The 20,677-nt window shown below is 42.7% G+C and overlaps 1 protein-coding gene across 1 annotated transcript in view; it reads left to right on the top strand.

Annotated features, from left to right (window-relative positions):
• farp2 (FERM, RhoGEF and pleckstrin domain protein 2) overlaps positions 1–20,677 on the top strand; it is an 870,640-nt gene that overhangs the window by 825,119 nt on the left and 24,844 nt on the right.

The raw sequence follows: 20,677 nt of genomic DNA on the forward strand, positions 1-20,677 counted from the left end.
TCACATTGTCTCTTTTTCGCATAGGTCAAAAACCACCTCAAACCACCTTTGCGAATTAGGGGATGAAATTTGGCGTTTTCATCACTCTTTTCTCATGCGATACTTTAAAATGTGCATAAAACAAGTTGAACATGGAAGGACGCAAATGTAAGATTCATATCCGCACCTTAGGCCATAATAACGCAGTAGAAAGCTCCGTTGTTGACGGTCTGGAAATTTTAGGAGTTTCTGGTGAGTGCTTCTATCCACTTTCAAAAGTGTGTACCCAGAAAGAGATGCCTGTCTCTACAGCCAATATAATTAGCGAAAGGGAGCTGAGAAAATGGCCTTATTTAGAGGATGTAAAGATTCCCCATATAAATGCTGATGTTGACCTATTAATTGGCACAAACGCCTCCAAGTTGATGGAGCCTTGGGAGGTGATTAACAGTCATGAAGGTGGAGGACCCTACGCAATTAGAACCCTACTGGGATGGGTAATAAATGGTCCATTACAAGGAAGTAGTGACTGTGGAAGTGACCACCCTTTAGTTTATGCCAACAGAATTGCCATTGACAGAATTGAAGAACTGTTAACCAGCCAATACAATTACGACTTCAATGAGCAAGCGTCTGCAGAACAGGAAGAAATGTCAAGGGAAGAAAAGAAGTTTGTAGAGATAATGGAAAGCTCTGCTCAGCTTAAAAACGGACATTATACATTTCAAATGCCTTTCAAAGACAAAGATGTTTCGATGCCGAACAATCTTTGTGTTGCCATGCAACGTGTTCATGGTTTGAAAAGAGGACTTCAGAAAGATGCAAGCTTTCATGAAGCGTACAATAACTTTCTTGCTGATGTCATTAGAAATGGCTATGCTGAAGAAGTGCCGCAGCATCAGTTGGAAGCGCCAACAGGGAAGGTGTGGTATATCCCGCACCACCGTGTGTACCATCCACGTAAAGGAAAGCTACGAGTGGTGTTTGACTGTGGAGCAGAGTACAAGGGATCTCGCTCAACAGTCAGCTCCTGCAAGGACCCAACCTCACCAGCTCGTTAGTTGGAGTTCTTATGAGGTTCAGACAGGAACAAGTGGCCATAATGGCAGACATAAAAGCTATGTTCCACCAGGTTAAGGTGGCAGAGAAACACAGGGACTACTTAAGATTCTTATGGTGGCCTCAAGATAACCTGGAAACAGGTCTTGTAGAACATCGCATGACTGTCCATTTATTCAGAGCGGTTTCCTCACCCAGTGTCGCCTGTCTTGCTCTTAGAAAAACCGCTGAAGACAATCAGGCCAACTTTCCAACAGAAGTGATTGAAACTGTCAACCGAAACTTCTATATGGATGACCTACTGAAGAGTCTGCCCTCTGAAGAGGAGGCAGTCACTAATATGTTACGCCCCCTGGTGGTTAGGAGGTATGAAACGGGCGTACATAGTAACTTTAAACACAACTTACGTTAGGCCTCTGGGAAATAATGTGGTGAATAAGACATGGACATCAAAAAATACTCATAAAGTGGTTCGTTTATTTACAGTGTTATACATGAGAAAATTGTAGAAATTGTAAAAGCCACAGAGTCAAAGAAATGAGCGGTGCCAAAAGAATGAAAGTAACAAAACAAAACAAGTACTTACCTAAATTTCCCCCCCAGCTAAACTAACTAAAAACAAAAAGCAAGAACACAACATCTTCAGCGTTCACACGCCATAACTAAATCTACACTAACTGAAAAACAAAAACATACAAAGGGGCACTCAAGACTGCGTGTTTGTGAGATGTAAATCACGTGACATACAGTCTTGTTCAAAATAATAGCAGTTCAATGTGACTAACCAGAATAATCAAGGTTTTTAGTATATTTTTTATTGCTACGTGGCAAACAAGTTACCAGTAGGTTCAGTAGATTCTCAGAAAACAAACAAGACCCAGCATTCATGATATGCACACTCTTAAGGCTGTGCAATTGGGCAATTAGTTGAAAGGGGTGTGTTCAAAAAAATAGCAGTGTCTACCTTTGACTGTACAAACTCAATACTATTTTGTACAAAAAAAAATTTTCTGTGATTTAGCAATCCTGTGAATCACTAAACTAATATTTGGTTGTATGAACACAGTTTTTTTAAAACTGCTTGACATCTGTGTGGCATGGAGTCAACCAACTTGTGGCACCTCTCAGCTGTTATTCCACTCTATGATTCATTCAAATTTCTTGGTTTTGCTTCAGAAACAGCATTTTTGATATCACCCCACAAGTTCTCAATTGGATTAAGGTCTGGAGATTGGGCTGGCCACTCCATAACATTAATTTTGTTGGTTTGGAACCAAGACTTTGCCCGTTTACTAGTGTGTTTTGGGTCATTGTCTTGTTGAAACAACCATTTCAAGGGCATGTCCTCTTCAGCATAGGGCAACATGACCTCTTCAAGTATTTTAACATATGCAAACTGATCCATGATCCCTGGTATGCGATAAATAGGCCCAACACCATAGTAGGAGAAACATGCCCATATCATGCTCCATGCTTCACTGTCTTCACTGTGTACTGTGGCTTGAATTCAGAGTTTGGGGGTCGTCTCACAAACTGCCTGTGGCCCTTGGACCCAAAAAGAACAATTTTACTCTCATCAGTCCACAAAATGTTCCTCCATTTCTCTTTAGGCCAGTTGATGTGTTCTTTGGCAAATTGTAACCTCTTCTGCACATGCCTTTTTTTAACAGAGGGACTTTGCGGGGATTCTTGAAAATAGATTAGCACACAGACGTCTTCTAACTGTCACAGTACTTACAGGTAACTCCAGACTGTCTTTGATCATCCTGGAGGTGATCATTGGCTGAGCCTTTGCCATTCTGGTTATTCTTCTATCCATTTTGATGGTTGTCTTCCGTTTTCTTCCATGTCTCTCTGGTTTTGCTCTCCATTTTAAGGCATTGGAGATCATTTTAGCTGAACAGCCTATCATTTTTTGCACCTCTTTATAGGTTTTCCCCTATATTCAACTTTTTAATCAAAGACGCTGTTCTTCTGAACAATGTCTTGAACGACCCATTTTCCTCAGCTTTCAAATGCATGTTCAACAAGTGTTGGCTTCATCCTTAAATAGGGGCCACCTGATTCACACCTGTTTCTTCACAAAATTGATGACCTCAGTTATTGAATGCCACACTGCTATTTTTTTGAACACACCCCTTTCAACTAATTCAACTAATTGCCCAATTGCACAGCCTTAAGAGCGTGCATATCATGAATGCTGGGTCTCATTTGTTTTCTGAGAATCTACTGAACCTACTGGTAACTTGTTTGCCACGTAGCAATAAAAAAATATACTAAAAACCTTGATTATTCTGGTTAGTCACATTGTACTGCTATTATTTTGAACAAGACTGTACTTCCCTTCTTATAACTCCAGGCTGGTAACGTTCACTCCATGTTACATGGACTAAGGCATCAAAACTAACCACCACTAAACAACAGCCGAAACAGTAGCAGAGCACACACACAGCAGCTAGCTAAGCTCCTCCCCTGATGTATCCCTTCTCCACGACCTCTTTTATTAGCAACTGCTAATAACTGGGAGTGTCCAATTATTGGGCACACGATGTTACCAATCACGGTACCTAGAAACAGAGACAGCGGAGACAAACAATAGAAAAAAAACAGAAAACCTCACAGCAAACAATAACATGAGAAAAAAACATTACAAACACGTAACACCCACAACCTTTTGATCAAACATTACAAAATTAATAATGTTTGTAAATAACAAAAATAATGATCATGAGTTATACTCTAGAAAGGGCATCTGCAACCACATTTTCCACTCCCTTCTTATGCCGAATGTCAATATTATAATTCTGAACTACGAGTGCCCATCGCATTAACCGTTGGTTTTGGTTAAACATGCGACACAGGAACGTGAGAGGGTTGTGATCTGTGTAAACAAGCACAGGGTATGAAGTAGACCCTACATATACTTCAAAATGCTGCAATGACAACAGCAATGCCAGCGCCTCTTTCTCAATTGTAGAGTAGTTACACTGGTGTCTGTTAAACTTCTTTGAAAAGAAACAAATTGGATGACCGATACCATCCTCATCTTCCTGCAGCAGCACAGCACCTGCTCCAACTGCACTTGCATCAACCTCCAGCTTGAATGGCACAGAAAAATCAGGAGCAGACAACACGGGTGAACTACACAAAAGATGCTTGATAGTTTCAAAAGCACACTGACACTCTGTTGACCAAACAAATAATTTTGCAGGGCTAAGTAAATCTGTTAAAGGTTTTGGAACAGAAGAAAAGTTCTTACAAAAACTCCTGTAATACCCTGCCATACCCAGGAATCTTCTTAACTCACGGCGAGTAGTGGGAGCAGGATAATCTCTGATGGCAACAACTTTTGACTCCACAGGACGAACTTGGCCCTTCCCCACCTGCTTACCCTTGAAAGGTTGCAGGGGCATTTCGAAGACCAAATGCCATCACGTTGTATTGTAGGAACGAGTCTGGGGTTAGACTCGTTCCTACAATACAACGTGATGGCATTTGGCAGAGATGTCAGATGCCCTTGGTGTTAATGGCACCTGCCAGTAACCTTTGAGCATATCCAACTTGCTAACAAACTTAGCAGCACCCACATTGTCAATGCAGTCTTCCATCCTTGGCAATGGAAAACAATCTGGTAACGTAACAGAATTTACTTTGCGATAATCGGTACAAAACCGAACTGTTCCATCAGTTTTAGGAACCAAGATGCATGGAGAGCTCCATGGACTAACGCTAGGCTTTGCGAAACCCACCTGCAGTAAATACTCAACCTCATTTTTCATTGCAGCCCTCTTTGTGGCATTCATCCGATAAGGGTGCTGTTTAATAGGGACAGCATCGCGAACATCAATGTCATGGCACAGTACATCAGTCTGCTTAGGTACTAGGGGTGGCACGGTCCATGAAAAAAATCCGAACCGTTCGGTTCGCTTGTCTTGGTTCGGAGCGTGTGTGTGCCGCACGGTTCAACGGTTCATGGCATGCGCAATGTAGTCTCATGCCCTGTATGTGACCTCAGATAGCGTGTTTCCCTTTCATGCGAAAGAAGAGGTGACTGGTTTGGAGTATAAGTACTGCAGGTTATGTTACGTGTAGAAATGGCAAGTGGGAGAGAAAAGGAAGTCTGCCCGCAGTTGGAGGATGCGCCAGCGTCGTATAAGTTTGGTGTGTGGAAACATATTTTTATTTCATGTTACTTTTGATGACAGCGGAAATAAAACAATAGATAGAACTGCAGTCTGTGGGTTGAATGTGCTCGAACAGCCACAGGAGATCGCCTTCTCTCCGACCATTTATCTAATCTGAGGTACTGAAAGTTTTACGTCTTTTCGTATTCAGCGCTATTTTTAGCCTTTCATTGATAAAATTAAAGCGGCTGATTTCCGCGTAGTTTCATTATGCTAGCGTGTGAAAGTTGCGCTATCTTATTTCAGTTGAAATCTTATTTCAGAAATTTTCCCTCAAAGTAATCAGGACAGAAGTGGTCAAAAGTGGACAAAAGAGACTTAAAGAGATTTAAATATTACATGTGCAAAGGTTATGTTTCTCTCTCGTCCACATAAACTCTCTGCAGTATTAAAGCAGCCTCTCAGTGATAAACCTAAGAGCTACACTGAAGTGTGCTAAAAATGCACATCAAGTTTATGTAGATGGCAATACACATTCTCTTTTTTGCCAAATAAATGAAAAGCATGTTGAAATCATCAATGTCTTCCCTCTTGCTCTATCAAAATCTCATCTGGCTTTCCTCAGAGATGGTCCCAATAATGTGCTTAAAGTCAAATTCAGTTTGTGCATGATTACATGATATAACTTTTTTTTTAATACTGTATCCTTAATTATGGATAATTAATACATTAATAAGATAATAAATTTCTGGAGTGTTAAAAATTTAAAGAAAAAATAACAAGAACCGTACTGAACCGTGAACCGTGACCCTAGAACTGTGATACGAACCGAACCAAGGGTTTTGTGAACCGTGCCACCCCTATTAGGTACATCTCCAAATATCTGAGGAAAACTCTGAAACAGGGTTATAATATCTACACCCTGTTCTTCTGTCAAATGACACAGCAACTTCGAAGGGTCACTTAAAAATTCAGAATTAGACAATGGTGTAAAAGGCAGGGGTCCAACCCGTAATCTCACCTCATCAGCATCAAACAGTAGGAAATGATGGTACTAACTCACTCACAGAAACAGACGACACCACGGGCCCTGTGTTCTCCTCTGAACAGCGAAGTGTTTCCTCCCTGGAATGGTAAGCTTTGAGCATGTTAATGTGACACACTCGGGTTTTCCTCTTACGATCAGGTGTTTTTATGACATAATCAGTATCACTTCTTTTACCCACTATCTCATAAGGACCACAAAGCGTGAAGACAACGCAGATCCTGGAATTGGTAATAGCACTAGTACTTTGTCGCCCACTGAAAATGAAGGCGACCAGTGCCGCTGCTAGCCATTTTGGTGCCCTAAGCATAATTCCTTTAAAATGCCCCCCGACCTTGAGAATTTTTTTTTTTTTTTTGCAAGTTTAACTTTTTATTACCAAACATATAAATTAATAGCAGAAAGTAAAGTCTTCACAGCTTTAGTCAACAAACACTACACATTTGAAAGTGCAAACTTTTATAGAATAGCAAGTTAGAAAAAAATTACCAAACTTAAATAGAATAGCAAAATAAAAAATAAAAATAATCCAGACATGTTTTTCCCAAGTACAATGTCACTTTAAATAAATTACATTAAATAAACACCAATAAGTAAACAAGAATGCTCAATATTCTTAAATAAAACAAAGATTAAGAGAACTAAGTGTCAAAGTAATGTTTGCTTCATATCATACATGGTGACATTTTATATTTTTATATATTTAACAGTCAGGAATTGTTAGCCTACCATGTGCACTGACTGCTAACATTAACTTATACTGAGAAAGTATTAACCATCACGTCAAAATAAACCACAAAATAAACTACTGCTCAATATCAAAAGAAACGTAGTAAAGAAAGTAACAGCTGCCGTCAGTTATTTGTAAAATGCATATGCATAGGTAATGTTTTACAGTAAAATCTCAATTTAGCTTGCACTGAAGTTATAAATTATAACAACATAGTTTCCTAACATTAATGTCAGCACAGCAAGCTCGAGGCACATTACGATTAGCAGCAGCTGCAGCACATGCGCATTTCCCTTATTTAGGAGTGAATGATAAAACATGATGGATTTACCTGCAAGTGATGCACGGGCATCATCCCGCAGTTTCTTCTTTTTTCCGATCATGACTCCAGCTGTCTTTTCGGGGCCATTTCCAATAGTTTACTGTCTGGCCGTTTCTCAATCCGAAGGCTGCAGCGTGCGCGAGGTCGCATATGCAGGCTGCATCAAGCCTGGTTTATTTCAGTTAACTGAACATTACATTAGCAAGTCATAAGCATATTACAACAATTTACGATGAACTAAGAATAATAGTAAATTTTATAATTGTTAATATTACGAAATAAAAACGTTTTGATGACGTATGCAGCCTGGAAATGCGCCCGCGCGATCAACCTGCACGGACCATCAAATGCTGGGGGGCATACTTTCTATACTAGAGCAATTAAATTATCTCGTTCCCCCTTTTTTGTAACATATACATGGATAAAAAGTGCCAAATAATATTTCTACAGGCTAATGAAATTCTATCAGCATTATAATTTTTTTTCATTAGGCTATTATTTTGGTGCCCTCTCAGGACCTGCTGCCCTACGCACAGCACGTGATGCGCGTTATGGGAGCGGCGGGGCTGAAGGCGACACTGCTGCTTTGTCAAAAAGTTGTTTCATGTTAGACTGAGCTGCAGCGAGAGCTTCCTTTGCACACATACAGGCTTTCTGAACTCGTTCGCGAAAACGGGCCACATAATCAAGAACGTTCTTCACAGGACTTAAACTACTTTCAAGACCTAACATTTGTTCCTTGAGTACTTTCAGTGGTCCTCGAACACTATGTCCAAACACTAGTTCAGCTGGACTAAACTGCAACGATTCCTGAATGGTTTCACGAATAGCAAAAAGAACAAATGGTACGCCCTCGTCCCATTCGCTACCTGTGTCCCAGCAGTATTTCTTCAACATGGACTTAAGCGTTTGGTGAAATCTCTCAAGCACCCCTTGACTCTCAGGATGATATGGACTGGACGTACGATGACTTGATACCGAGTGAACACCGCGTTTGCACAAACAACTTGGACATAAAGTTTGTGCCCTGGTCAGTTTGCACGATCTTTGGCAGACCAAAAGTTGAAAAATACTTATTCAATGCCTTAAGGACTGCTTTAGCTGTAATTTTTTGCAATGGCACTGCTTCTGGGTATCGAGTTGCAACACACATCATCGTAAGCAAAAACTGATAGCCTGTTTTAGTTTTAGGCAGTGGTCCAACATAGTCCACCACCACATGCTCAAAAGGTTCACCTAGCACTGGAATTGGAACTAACGGTGCGGGAGGAATAACTTGGTTTGGTTTCCCCATGACTTGACAGGTAGGGCATGTACGACAGTAAGCTGCAACATCTCTCTTCACTCTAGGACAAAAGAAATGGTGCAACAAACGGTTATAGGTTTTTGTTACCCCCAAATGTCCTGACATAACATGATCATGGGCAAGGGAAAGCACATTTGCTCGATACTCGGTAGGCACAACAACCTGACAAACGGTGGAACACTCTGCATCCCTAGTTACTCTAGGCTGCCACGTCCGCATTAGCAACCCATAGTCCATAAAATATGACGCATTCCCCTTTGAATCCGTTACTGCATCAAAACATTTGGCTAAAGTCTCATCATTATGTTGTGCTTCAATCAACAACTCCCGACTTACAGGTAGCAAAGGTGTCAATAAACTACTAACCTTTTCACTCCCCGTTTTACAAGGTGCACGCTCTCCAGCAACATCCTCATCATCTTTACACATAAATGTGTCATCCACAAAAAACTAATTCCCCATTTTCTTAAGTTGAGCACAGGTAAACACACAAGCTGGAAAAACATCAGGATATGTCAAGGTTAAATCCTCCAAAACAGGAGTAAGAACAGGTTTATCTAGTACTTCCAATACTGGCAGTACTTTACCGCCAGCCAAATCATTGCCTAGAATGAACTCAACACCAGGCACGGGTAACGCTGGTCGCACACCCACGTCCACGAAACCTGCAACTAACTCTGTATGCAAATACACACGATGCAATGGCACCTTTTAATATTTCCATACTAATACCTTGCACCAGAATACTAGAGCCCGAACAGGTTTCCTCAGAAAATGGAAACACATCACCACGAATGAATGAATGCGCAGCTCCAGTATCTCGCAATATCCGCACCTCCACTTGGTCATCTCCTTGGCCACTGAAAGACACAAAACCTTCCAACAAAAAAGGTTTATAAACAGGATCAACAGAAACTGACATTATGTCCACCAAACCAACAGGTTGTGCACCAGACGTGGTTTGCTTCTTTTTCAACATCAAACAATCGGCAATTACATGTCCAACTTTGTGACAATAGAAACACTCACGCTTTTCCCTAGGCGCTTCGACCTTTGTTTTCGGTGCAACGGCGTGCGACAACGAACCGCCAGCAACGTTTCTATCATAACGCATGGTACTAAACACAGTTTTATGAGTCAATGCAAACTCGTCTGCTAGTACTGCAGCCGCAGACATTTCCGTCACCTTCTGTTCATTTAAATACAAAACAATGCGCTCAGGCAAGCACTTTTTAAAGTCTTCAAGGAGCATTAATTCACGTAGGGAAGAGAAAGAGTTAACTGAACTTGAAGTGCACCACTTATCAAATAACACTCTTTTCTCACGCGCGAACTCGACAAAAGTCTGACTACCTGACTTCCTATGATTGCGAAACTTTTGCCGATAAGCTTCCGACACTAGTTAGTATGCGCGCAAAATAGCTGCTTTAACACTCTCATACTTCATACTCTCCTCGATAGTCAAAGTAGAAAAAACTTCCATAGCTTTGCCCACAAGCCTACATTGCAAAAGTAATGTCCATACTTCCTTCGGCCAGTTTAGACAGCGATTCTCTCAAATGCACCAAAATAACTGTCGACTTCCATCTCCCTGAATAGTGGCACCAATGAAATGTTCTTACTCACATCAAACATAGGGTTAATCAAACCACCATCGGCCAAATTATTACCTGCTGAATCGGAAGCCGAAAAACCAGCGGACCCAGCCGAGAGCTTCCCCTCCGCTAACTCCAACTGGCGTAATTTCACTTCCTTGTCAGCCTGAATTTCAAGCCGTCGGATTTCAAGCCGCAGATCAAATTCAGATTTGGAAGTGTTCAGCTATTGCCAATAACTCGTCCTTACGACACTTTTTAAAAAGACCTAGTGAAGGACTCTCAATAAACCGTTCTACATTTGAAGACATCAAAACTAACCAATACCTATACTGCGTAGTACAAAACTCAATGTGTGTGTGATGCTACCGATATACTTACTCCAGTCACCTGAATTACTCCACCACATACATCCCCAGAGTCAAAACAACAAGTAATGCTAACAACCAGGAGTAGTTTCCTCGATGTTAAAGTAAAGGGATCCCGGACGAGCCCCCAAATATGTTACGCCCCCTGGTGGTTAGGAGGTATGAAACGGGCGTACATTAGGGCTGCACGATTTGGGTTATTTTTCCCGTTGCGGTTATTGATGCTAATATTGCGATGTGCGATTGCTATTATAAAAATGGTAGCATGAGTCAACTTGATGGGTTTTAAGAAAAATCCACACACAGTTTACGGATAATGCTAAAATGTGTATTTGTAAAACTAGAAATGTTTTCGTATTGCCACATGATGTAGCAACTGCTCAGTGTCAGTAATCCTAAATCCAAAATACCGCCATACAACAGACGTAGAGTTTTTTTTCAGCTACCAGATCACTGTCAATCTCCTCTGCATCCATCTTCGCTTTGGTATTTCCGTGCTGCGCACACACAAGTGACAACGCACGCCACACACTTGCACTGCCTTTTTTGTTCGTTTTTCTTTCTTTTTTTAAACAGCAAGAAAAATCATCAAACTGTTATCAGAAGGTTTGTGTTAACAAGTCCACACATCTATTTATTTAATATAATTGCAACATTTTGCTGTCATATAATCGCACAGGCTGACATCGCGATTGCGATGCGATTAATTGTGCAGCACTAGCGTACATAGTAATTTTAAACACAACTTAAGTTAGGCCTCTGGGAAATAATGTGGTGAATAAGACATGGACATAAAAAAAACTCATAAAGTGGTTCGTTTATTTACAGTGTTACATACATGAGAAAATAGTAGAAATTGTAAAAGCCACAGAGTCAAAGAAATGAGCGGTGCCAAAAGAATGAAAGTAACAAAACAAAACAAGTACTTACCTAAATCCCCCCCCCCCAGCTAAACTAACTAAAAACAAAAAGCAAGAACACAACATCTTCAGCGTTCACAAGCCATAACTAAATCTACACTAACTGAAAAACAAAAACATACAAAGGGGCACTCGCTCCTTCCCTACTGGGTTAGACAACACTCAAGACTGCGTGTTTGTGAGATGTAAATCACGTGACATACTTCCCTTCTTATAACTCCGGGCTGGTAACGTTCACTCCATGTTACATGGACTAAGGCATCAAAACTAACCACCACTAAACAACAGCCAAAACAGTAGCAGAGCGCACACACACAGCAGCTAGCTAAGCTCCTCCCCTGATGTATCCCTTCTCCACGACCTCTTTTATTAGCAACTGCTAATAACTGGGAGTGTCCAATTATTGGGCACACAATGTTACCAATCACGGTACCTAAAAAAACAGAAAACCTCACAGCAAACAATAACATGAGAAAAAAAAACATTACAAACACGTAACAATGGTTAAGAACCTTATAGTAAAGGATAATTTGCAGTAAAGGAGGGTTTACCCTCACTCAATGGATAAGTAAGAGTCGAGAAGTGCTACAGGGTCTTCCAGAGGATCTCAAGTCTAAGAACCTGCATGAGCTTGATCTGGACAGGGATAAGCTGCCATTAGACAGAGCTTTAGGTTTACAGTGGTGTATAGAGACGGACACTTTCAAATTCAAGCTGAAAGTCAAAGAGAAGCCAGCAACCAAGCGAGGCATGTTATCCATTATCAGTTCAGTCTACGATCCATTGGGGTTCCTGGCACCTATAGTACTCCCGGCCAAGCTGTTGTTGCAGGAGTTATGTAGGACAAAATGTGATTGGGATGATCCAATACCTCCAGCTTTCCAACAGAAGTGGAAAAAATGGCTGACAGATCTTGAGAAGGTGGCATATTTCAAGATCCACAGATATGTGAAACCTGCAGGATTTGGGAGGACTGTCAGTGCTCAATTGCATCATTTCGCGGACGCGAGCGAAAACGGCTATGGTACGGCTACTTACCTGAGGGATGCAGAACATGGCTGAGAGGGTTCATGTTACTTTCTTATTTGGCAAAGCCCGAGTGGCCCCCTTGAAGACTGTCACCATTCCCCGTTTAGAGCTCACCGCTGCAGTTGTTGCAGTACGAGTAGACAAGATGCTTCAATCAGAGCTCCAGCTTCCATTAAAAAAGACTTGCTTTTGGACTGACAGCACATCAGTTCTTAAGTACATAAAGAATGAGGACAAAAGATTTCAAACCTTTGTAGCAAACAGGGTAACCACCATCAGGATTAACTCAGAAATTGAACAGTGGAGATACGTTCCCACAGCCCTGAACCCTGCTGACGATGCTTCACGTGGATTGAAGGCCGAAGATCTTATGAAGCAAAGATGGATAGAAGGTCCAGAATTCCTACTGGAACCTGAAGAAATGTGGCCAACATTTCCTGTAGATACAAGTGTCACTGCCGACGATCCAGAAGTAAAGAAAAGTCTGATGGTCAATGCGACACTTGTTGACATCAATGCCACATCGCAACTGATGACCCATTTCTCTGATTGGCAAATATTGAAAGTTGCAGTTGCGTGGCTCATTAAGTTGAAAGAAACCCTGTTTAAACTGAAAGAAAAAAGAAAAGAGTTGGAGCGTGCAAACACCAGTGGAGCAGCAAGGTTGGATATGCAAAAGGAGATGCAAGCTTTCGCAACATCACTTGGGAATCAGAAGGTGGCGTTGGAAGATCTCCTAAAGGCTGAGACCTCCATAATCGCTTTTTGCCAGCAAGAGAGATTCCCCATTGAATTTGCTGCACTAGCCTCTGGCAAGTCACAAGTGCCAAAAAGTAGCTGTCTCCTCAAATTGGATCCTGTTTTGGATGGAAGACTTCTACGAGTTGGGGGTCGGCTTAAAAAGGCAGCAATCCCTGAGGGCATTAAACAACCTCTTATCTTATCAAAGGACCAACATATCTCCGATCACATTCTTCGTCATGTCCACTTACAGCTTGGACATGGTGGTAGAAATCATGTTCTTTCTGCTACAAGGAGAAAATACTGGATCACAAGTGGACCTACTGCAGTAAGGAAGATCATATCCAAATGCCTCATTTGTAAGCTCCTTGGTAGAAAACCTGGTGAGCAAAAAATGGCAGACCTACCAGAAGAGAGAGTGGTTCCTGATCTTCCGCCATTTACTAACGTTGACGTGGATTACTTTGGGCCAGTTGACGTAAAAAGAGGGCGTAGCATCGTGAAAAGTTATGGAGTAGTATTCACTTGTATGACGAGCAGGGCTGTGCACCTGGAAGTGGCATATTGTCTTGATACGGATTTATGCATCAATGCGTTGCGAAGGTTCATTTGTCAAAGAGGACAAGTCACACATTTGAGATCTGACAACGGCACCAACTTTGTGGGTGCAGAAAGGGAGTTGCGAGAAGCATTAACCTCTTTGAATCATGACCGTATTGAAAGAGCCTTGTCCAAAAGGGGAATTAAGTGGGATTTTAACCCTCTAGCTGGGTCACACCACGGTGGCACATGGGAGCGCATGATACGGATGATCAGGAAGATCTTGTGTTCTGTGCTCCGTCAGCAAACCTTGGATTATGAAGGGTTCCATACCGTGCTCTGTGAGGCTGAAGCTATGCTTAACGATCGCCCCATTACAAGACTGTCAGAGGATCCCAATGATCTTGAGGCATCGACACCAAACCATCTGCTACTCCTTAAAGGAAAACCAGTTCTCCCACCAGGACTGTTTGATAAAAGGGATGTTTACGCAAGGAGAAGGTGGAAACAAACCCAATACATTTCTGATCTCTTTTGGAAGAGGTGGATCCGTGAGTACTTTCCGCTTTTGCAGGAGCGTCAAAAATGGAACCAGGAGAAGAGGAGTTTTGTTCCTGGAGACCTGGTCATGGTTGTGGACTCCACAGCTCCACGTGGGTCATGGATGCTAGGAAGAGTCCTGGAAACCTTCCCTGACAAGAGAGGTCTGGTATGTGTGGTTCGTTTGAAGACAAATATCATTGAACGTCCAATAACTAAAATATGCTTGCTTAATGAAGCCATAGAATAATTGGTTCCTATTTCATGGAGGCTATATTATTGGTATCTATGGCTCTTTTTGAATTTGGTGTAATTGCTCTGCCAGACGCAATAAGGGGCTGGAGTGTATGAGCCATATTCATTTTGTATTATTTATTTTGTATTATGTAATTTTGCCATGTGCCACTAGAGGGCGGTATGAGCTTTGTGGCTCAGCTGATCTCGGGTCAGCCAGGGTGATTTAACCTCAAGGAAATCCAGACACGGGTGTTGCGAATTTGGGAAGCAAACAGTTTTCGACTGTGCTTTGTGTTTAGCTTGCTACAGGGAACAATAGGGTTTATTGTTTTTGGTATGTATTATGAGTCAAGATATTGCCACTGTATGATATACAAAAGGAAAATAAACTGCTAGATAATATTATACGAAATGTCTCAGTGTTGATGTGTGCCCGTGCAGCTTACACCAGTCAAAACTTTATCCACCGTATCTGCAACCAGTACTAGGCTTTGTTAGGACATAGTCAGTACAGGCACAATAATGACATCAGCACATTTCTATAATGACCATTGCAATCTGTAAGAGCAGCGCAAATTAGTACAGGGTCGCAAATAAGAGACCTCGGCAGGACATCGCAATGAAAATGTGGACTGCGGAGTGTGAAATTCCAGCTAAGTAAAAGTACACTAAGAACCGGAGGACGAAAGATGAAGGTTAAAAGAAGTTTTGAAATACCTTATTTGACTTCTCCTCGTGAGTTCTCCTCCTCTTTTCTTCAGCAAATTAAACATAGCATGGCTTGGCAAACTATATATATTTTACAGTATGTTCCTCTGGCAAAATTTAATACTCTCCTCGCATTAATGTTGCTTCTAAAAGGAAAACTTCCACAAATGCATATGCAATAAGGTCGCAAAAATAACACCTTTTCAGAGCTAAATATCTACTGCGTGTCTTTAGTAAGTTCAGTCATTATTTAACGCCTAAACGATGGTTTGCGCAAGTTTTTAGTATCTGGCCCTTAAAGGGGTCATATGATGAAATTTTTTAATTTGTAAAATAAGTCTTTGGCGTTCCCAGAGTCCATATGTGAAGTTTTATCTCAAAACAACCTACAGATAATTAATTATAGCATGTCAAAATTGCCCTTTTGTTGGCCTGAGCAAAATGTGCCGTTTTTGGGTGTATCTTTTAAAATGCAAATGAGCTGATAAAATGCAGACAACTGATCACAATGATAGTGGTTTGTTGAAATAAACATGCTTCATCAGTCAGTGCTGTTAACTTCAATGTTTAAAATTAATTAATTAATTAATATTACTAATTATTTGTCTTTAAAACACAACTTTGGTTTAGTTTCGATGAAGGGGTACTCGAGCCTTACTGATAGGGCTGTGGGGTACTTAGGGCTAAAAAGGTTGGGAACCACTGTTATAGTGCACAGATCAGTGAGCTTTCCAAGCGCGCCGTAAATGTGTATTGACTATAAATTGCACGTGCACAGGATAACACTTGAGTACATCATGAATGCATATAGATGAATCAGAGTGTTATAATGCACAGGCCGGCAAGATTCTCGAGCGCGCCGTCATGTGTTCTGATAATAAATTGTGAGCACACGGGTGAACCCTTCAGTGCACCGTGAAGCGTATAGATAAATCAGTGCACAGAACGCGCCGTGAATGTGTACAGATATGATTGATGAACGTAACGGTGGACACCCAACGCACCATGAACGTACACAGATGAACAACAATGTATGTGTCACAAAGCATAACACAGCCGTGTATACAGGTGAGCTTTTCCAAGCGCATCTGAGTGTATACCTAAATGTTATAGCGTGCATATGTGAGCTTCTCTAAGCGCACAGTGGACGCATATAATTAAAAACCATATCGTGCATACAGGTGAGCTAATGGGCGCACCTTTAATGCAACAAACGTCAGTAGTGCGCGAAGCAGAGATGTCGAAGCTGTAAACTGACAACGTGGACGGCGGGGACCAGCCGGCCGTGTCACAAATGTCAAATGAGAAACCTCTAAGACCATGCCCGAGGAGCTAATCCATACATGGAGTAGACTAACCACGAGTGAGCATCATTGTCACGGGAGGTTATAACGTCAATGATCCATAAATAACCTGTATTGACAGGTGCGCTAGTGAGTGATCTGTGACGCAGATGAACAGCTGATCATCTGATGTACGTCAGACGTATCTGTCATACAGGACCTTGGACAGTTCCAGAGCGCCGTGCCTCGGGCACCGTCCGCATCTAAGAAATGAAAGGCTTATGACTAAAGTGAATGGCCAGCCGTAAAAGCATGGTTGGCTGTTACCGCCGCCGTCCGCATCTGAGAGATGACAGGCTTGTGAATTAAATGAATGGTCGGTCGTAAAAGCGTGGTTCGCTGTTATCACCGCCACATATATATAGGTAGGGGAGAGAGCCGCCGTGCACGAGCCTCTGTAGTGAGGAGGAAAGTGTTCCACCCACGATTCGCGGGGGGTTTAGACTTTTCGCTGTCACTAGACAGAATAGATCAGACTTCGCATAAGGAAGCCTCGCAAAGGGGTCCTAGCAGCTTGTGTCAACGTGTCATAAGGCACGTAATGTAGGTCATGTCCCATGGATGCAATCTCCGCACGCCCATCGTAACGGGTTAATATGTCTGCATCTTGGTAGTTTAAGCATGAGATGCGTATCACTCTGATTGAACATAGCTTATAAAGCGATGCAATGAGTTTATAAAGGAGATAACTCGTCAGCTTGTACAGGGGTGAGATCTCAGTCTGGTTCGGTGAATAATGAAACCACCGTAGTTTGCCCGACCGCATTATCACAATAACACGGTCGAGAGTGGTGCAGTGCTAAAATCATCCCCTTAATGGACCGTATGTATAGTAAAAGGTGATTGATATGAGACAAACAGGTGTTCCACGCGCCGAAGGCTGATTGCCGTCGTAAAGCGTGTTCAACCCACAGCAGATGCTGGGCGGACTCGTAATGATAGCACTTCATGCAGCCGTGTGTAACTTAAAGCATAAGCTTCCCGGCCGTCAGCTCGGGGCAGGACCTTTGCTTAGTCAAACTGAAGTGGTCTTATGAACAGAATGCCACGATATTCAGCTTTCTGGGGCTCGTTAGAGGGGTACGTGAGCCCGTCTTAAACGAGATGCCGCGCGTCTGACTGTGGGCGCGCGTTGAGCTTGCTTTCTGAGCGTCATAAACGAAACTTATAGTGGCGGGTAGCAAGCTCACTTGAGGTTGATATTACCCTTAATATCTCTGAGTATTGAAGCGGAGCGGAGGTGTGAGCGTCTTCGGATCCGCTGATATAAATCAGCTATATGGCCGAAAAACGTAATTAACCGCTTGGCTGTAAGCCTTTGAGTGGCCGTCCGGAGAGGGCGCAATTCAAATGCTTGGAGCCATGAAAAAGTCTGAGGCTGCAGTCTCACTAGGAAGAGAAAATAACAGCCGTAAGACTGTGCTCGCTTGAGCCGTCAGTATCGTAGCGGAGAAACTGAGGTGGGCTGCAAGCGAATTTGGCAGAAAGGTGTAAAAGACACCGTACAGCCGTGGGGTGTCAATAGACAGTATATGGCCAAACCGGGGTTTTTTCGGCAAGCGTCGATACAATTATGGACGGCGGGCCGTGTGTGCGTATTACTGACTGCTTGTCAGTAAGGCGAAAGTGTTTAGAGACACCGTACAGCCGTGTGGTGTCAATACACAGTATAGTAAGCACGGAAATTGCTCTTAGAGGAATTCAATACCGTTCCCCACAATAGTGAGACAGACTCAGGCCGGTTTAGCTCTTATAATGAGTGTTCTTGGTGCTCCAATAGCGGCGTGTATCGTGCAGATGAATGAGATCGCGCCGCTCTAGGAGGGGAGGGGCATGAAGCTCTGTAATCGTTGAACACTAGACAGCTGCATTTAGAGGCAGCGTGCCGTAAGACCGCGTGTTAACTCTTAGTAGCCGTTAAGAGACCTCACCAATGCGGGGAAAGGAGCGAGGGACTTAGCGAGCGTAGAGCACGAGTGGCTGTACTATGAAAGGGAACTGGGGCAGACCCTCCCGTGTTTGTTTGTCGTATGCATCTATCTTAGTTCTACGGTTCCCCCGTTTGTTCATCAACGAGAGGAACGGCGGAGGGGAGCAGCAACACAGATAGAACAGCCATGCGTCGTATGAACGGTATCACCCGATGCACTCGGGGGATTCATATGAATGTGCCAGAGATCTCGCCACTGAATGTGAGAGGAGCGAGGGACTCTGTGAATGTAAAGCATGAACCGTTGCGTTGTGACAGAACACAGGGGGGGTTAGCCCGTGTGTGCTTGTCTATGCATCCATCTAGTCTCATGGCTCGACGTGTGTTCATCCTGGCGAGAGAGGAACAGCAGGGGGAGCACGGTCCCTGCGTGGGAGGTGCCAGACCGGTGACGCGCTCGGGAAATTCATAGCAGAGAGGCTCACCGAGCCGCTGTGCTGGACGCTATTACAACAGCGCCTGCTCTTTTAGCTTATAGCTTTATATAAAAAATATTGATCTTACCGGGCAGCCGCAGGGGAGACCTCGTCAGGCATATGTCCGCTGCACATGGCTCGTACCACGGCAAGCAAAGGCTATATTCGGTTCTCGAATATAAAGCAGCAGGGGAAGACGCTAGACCTGGATTCTGCTATCTTCGGTTCTCAGCCGGAAAACGGCAGGGGAAGACGCTAGGCCATCGACGACGAGGTAAGGCTTCTTCTTTGGAGCAGCGAGAGGTTCGGGCTGAAGGAGAAAATTAATGAGCTCTTGACGCTTGACGTCAAACGTCATTGGTCTGTACTTTGTACAGACGTTAACCAATAGGCTTCAATCGCGGAGTAAACAGGAGTTTCACCCCCATAGCGTCAGCTAACTGATGCAATGCGAAGTGAACCGTATTGAAAGGGAACCACAATTACAAAGTGATAGCAAGAAAATAAAGGGTCAAGTGTGCAGGAAATTTGTCCAGCATTTGGGTCTCGTGCCGAAAGTGTGGTAAGCTCAATCACTACGCAAAGATGTGTGAGTCTACAAAAGCAACACATATGATGACAGTGGCCTAGTGGTTCATGTAGGTTGTCTACAAACCGGAAGGTTGGTGGTTCAATACCCGGCTCCACCGGACCAAGTGTCGAGGTGTCCTTGAGCAAGACACCTAACCCCAGCTGCTCCCGACAAGCTGGATGGCGCCTTGCATGGCTGACACCGCCGTCGGTGTATGAATGTGTGAGTGAATGGGTGAATGTGAGGCTAATTGTAAAGCGCTTTGGATGGCCATAGGTCAGTTAAAAGCGCTATATAAATGCAGTCCATTTACCATTTATGAAAATGCATAATTTGAGCTCAGAAATAGATTCTCTTTTCATTGGAACGGTGAACATAGACCACATGAGCACTAAAAAAAGACAATTCCTGGTATGCAGACATAGATGTAGGAAACATGCCTGTTAAGTTTAAGTTAGACACAGGAGCAGAAACAAATGTACTACCACAGACTGTGTACAAAGCACTGAGGAGAAAAGCCAAGCGTGAAAAACGAATTAACTTGCAACTTAAACCGACAAATAAAGTGTTGGTGGCGTACGGTGGAGTTAAACTGAAACCAGATGGAACAATCTCACTGGAGTGCTTCAATGCTCAAACCAAAACCAAGCTGTGTCAAACCATTCAGACACAGCTATCCTAGGCAAGGATGCATGTGAAGCGTTAGGTCTAATAAAAAGGATGTACATTGATACGCTCAGAGTCAAGAACCCGACCACAAAAGATGAGCTGTTAAAGCAACATGCAAGTGTCTTTGAAGGACTTGGTGAGTTCTCAGGAGAACACCACATCCACATTGATCCTAGACTCTTCTCTGATGCACGATATAAACGATAACGAATCAAAATACCACAGAGTCTCTAATTTCTGCAGATATGCATCACTTTGACATATCTTTTACTGTAAGAAAGTTATTTACACTTAATTTACACTATCACCCCCCCATTTTTTATATCATTTAAAATTCACATATTTTAGTATTTTTCAAATATGACAAACATGGGCAAGTCTTATATCAAATGAAAGCTCTCATTCTCAGGAATAAGGCTACAGTGTTATTTTTGATCTATTATGA

Source organism: Paramisgurnus dabryanus, chromosome 7 (genome assembly GCF_030506205.2).
Source record: "Paramisgurnus dabryanus chromosome 7, PD_genome_1.1, whole genome shotgun sequence".
Classification (NCBI taxonomy): domain Eukaryota; kingdom Metazoa; phylum Chordata; class Actinopteri; order Cypriniformes; family Cobitidae; genus Paramisgurnus; species Paramisgurnus dabryanus.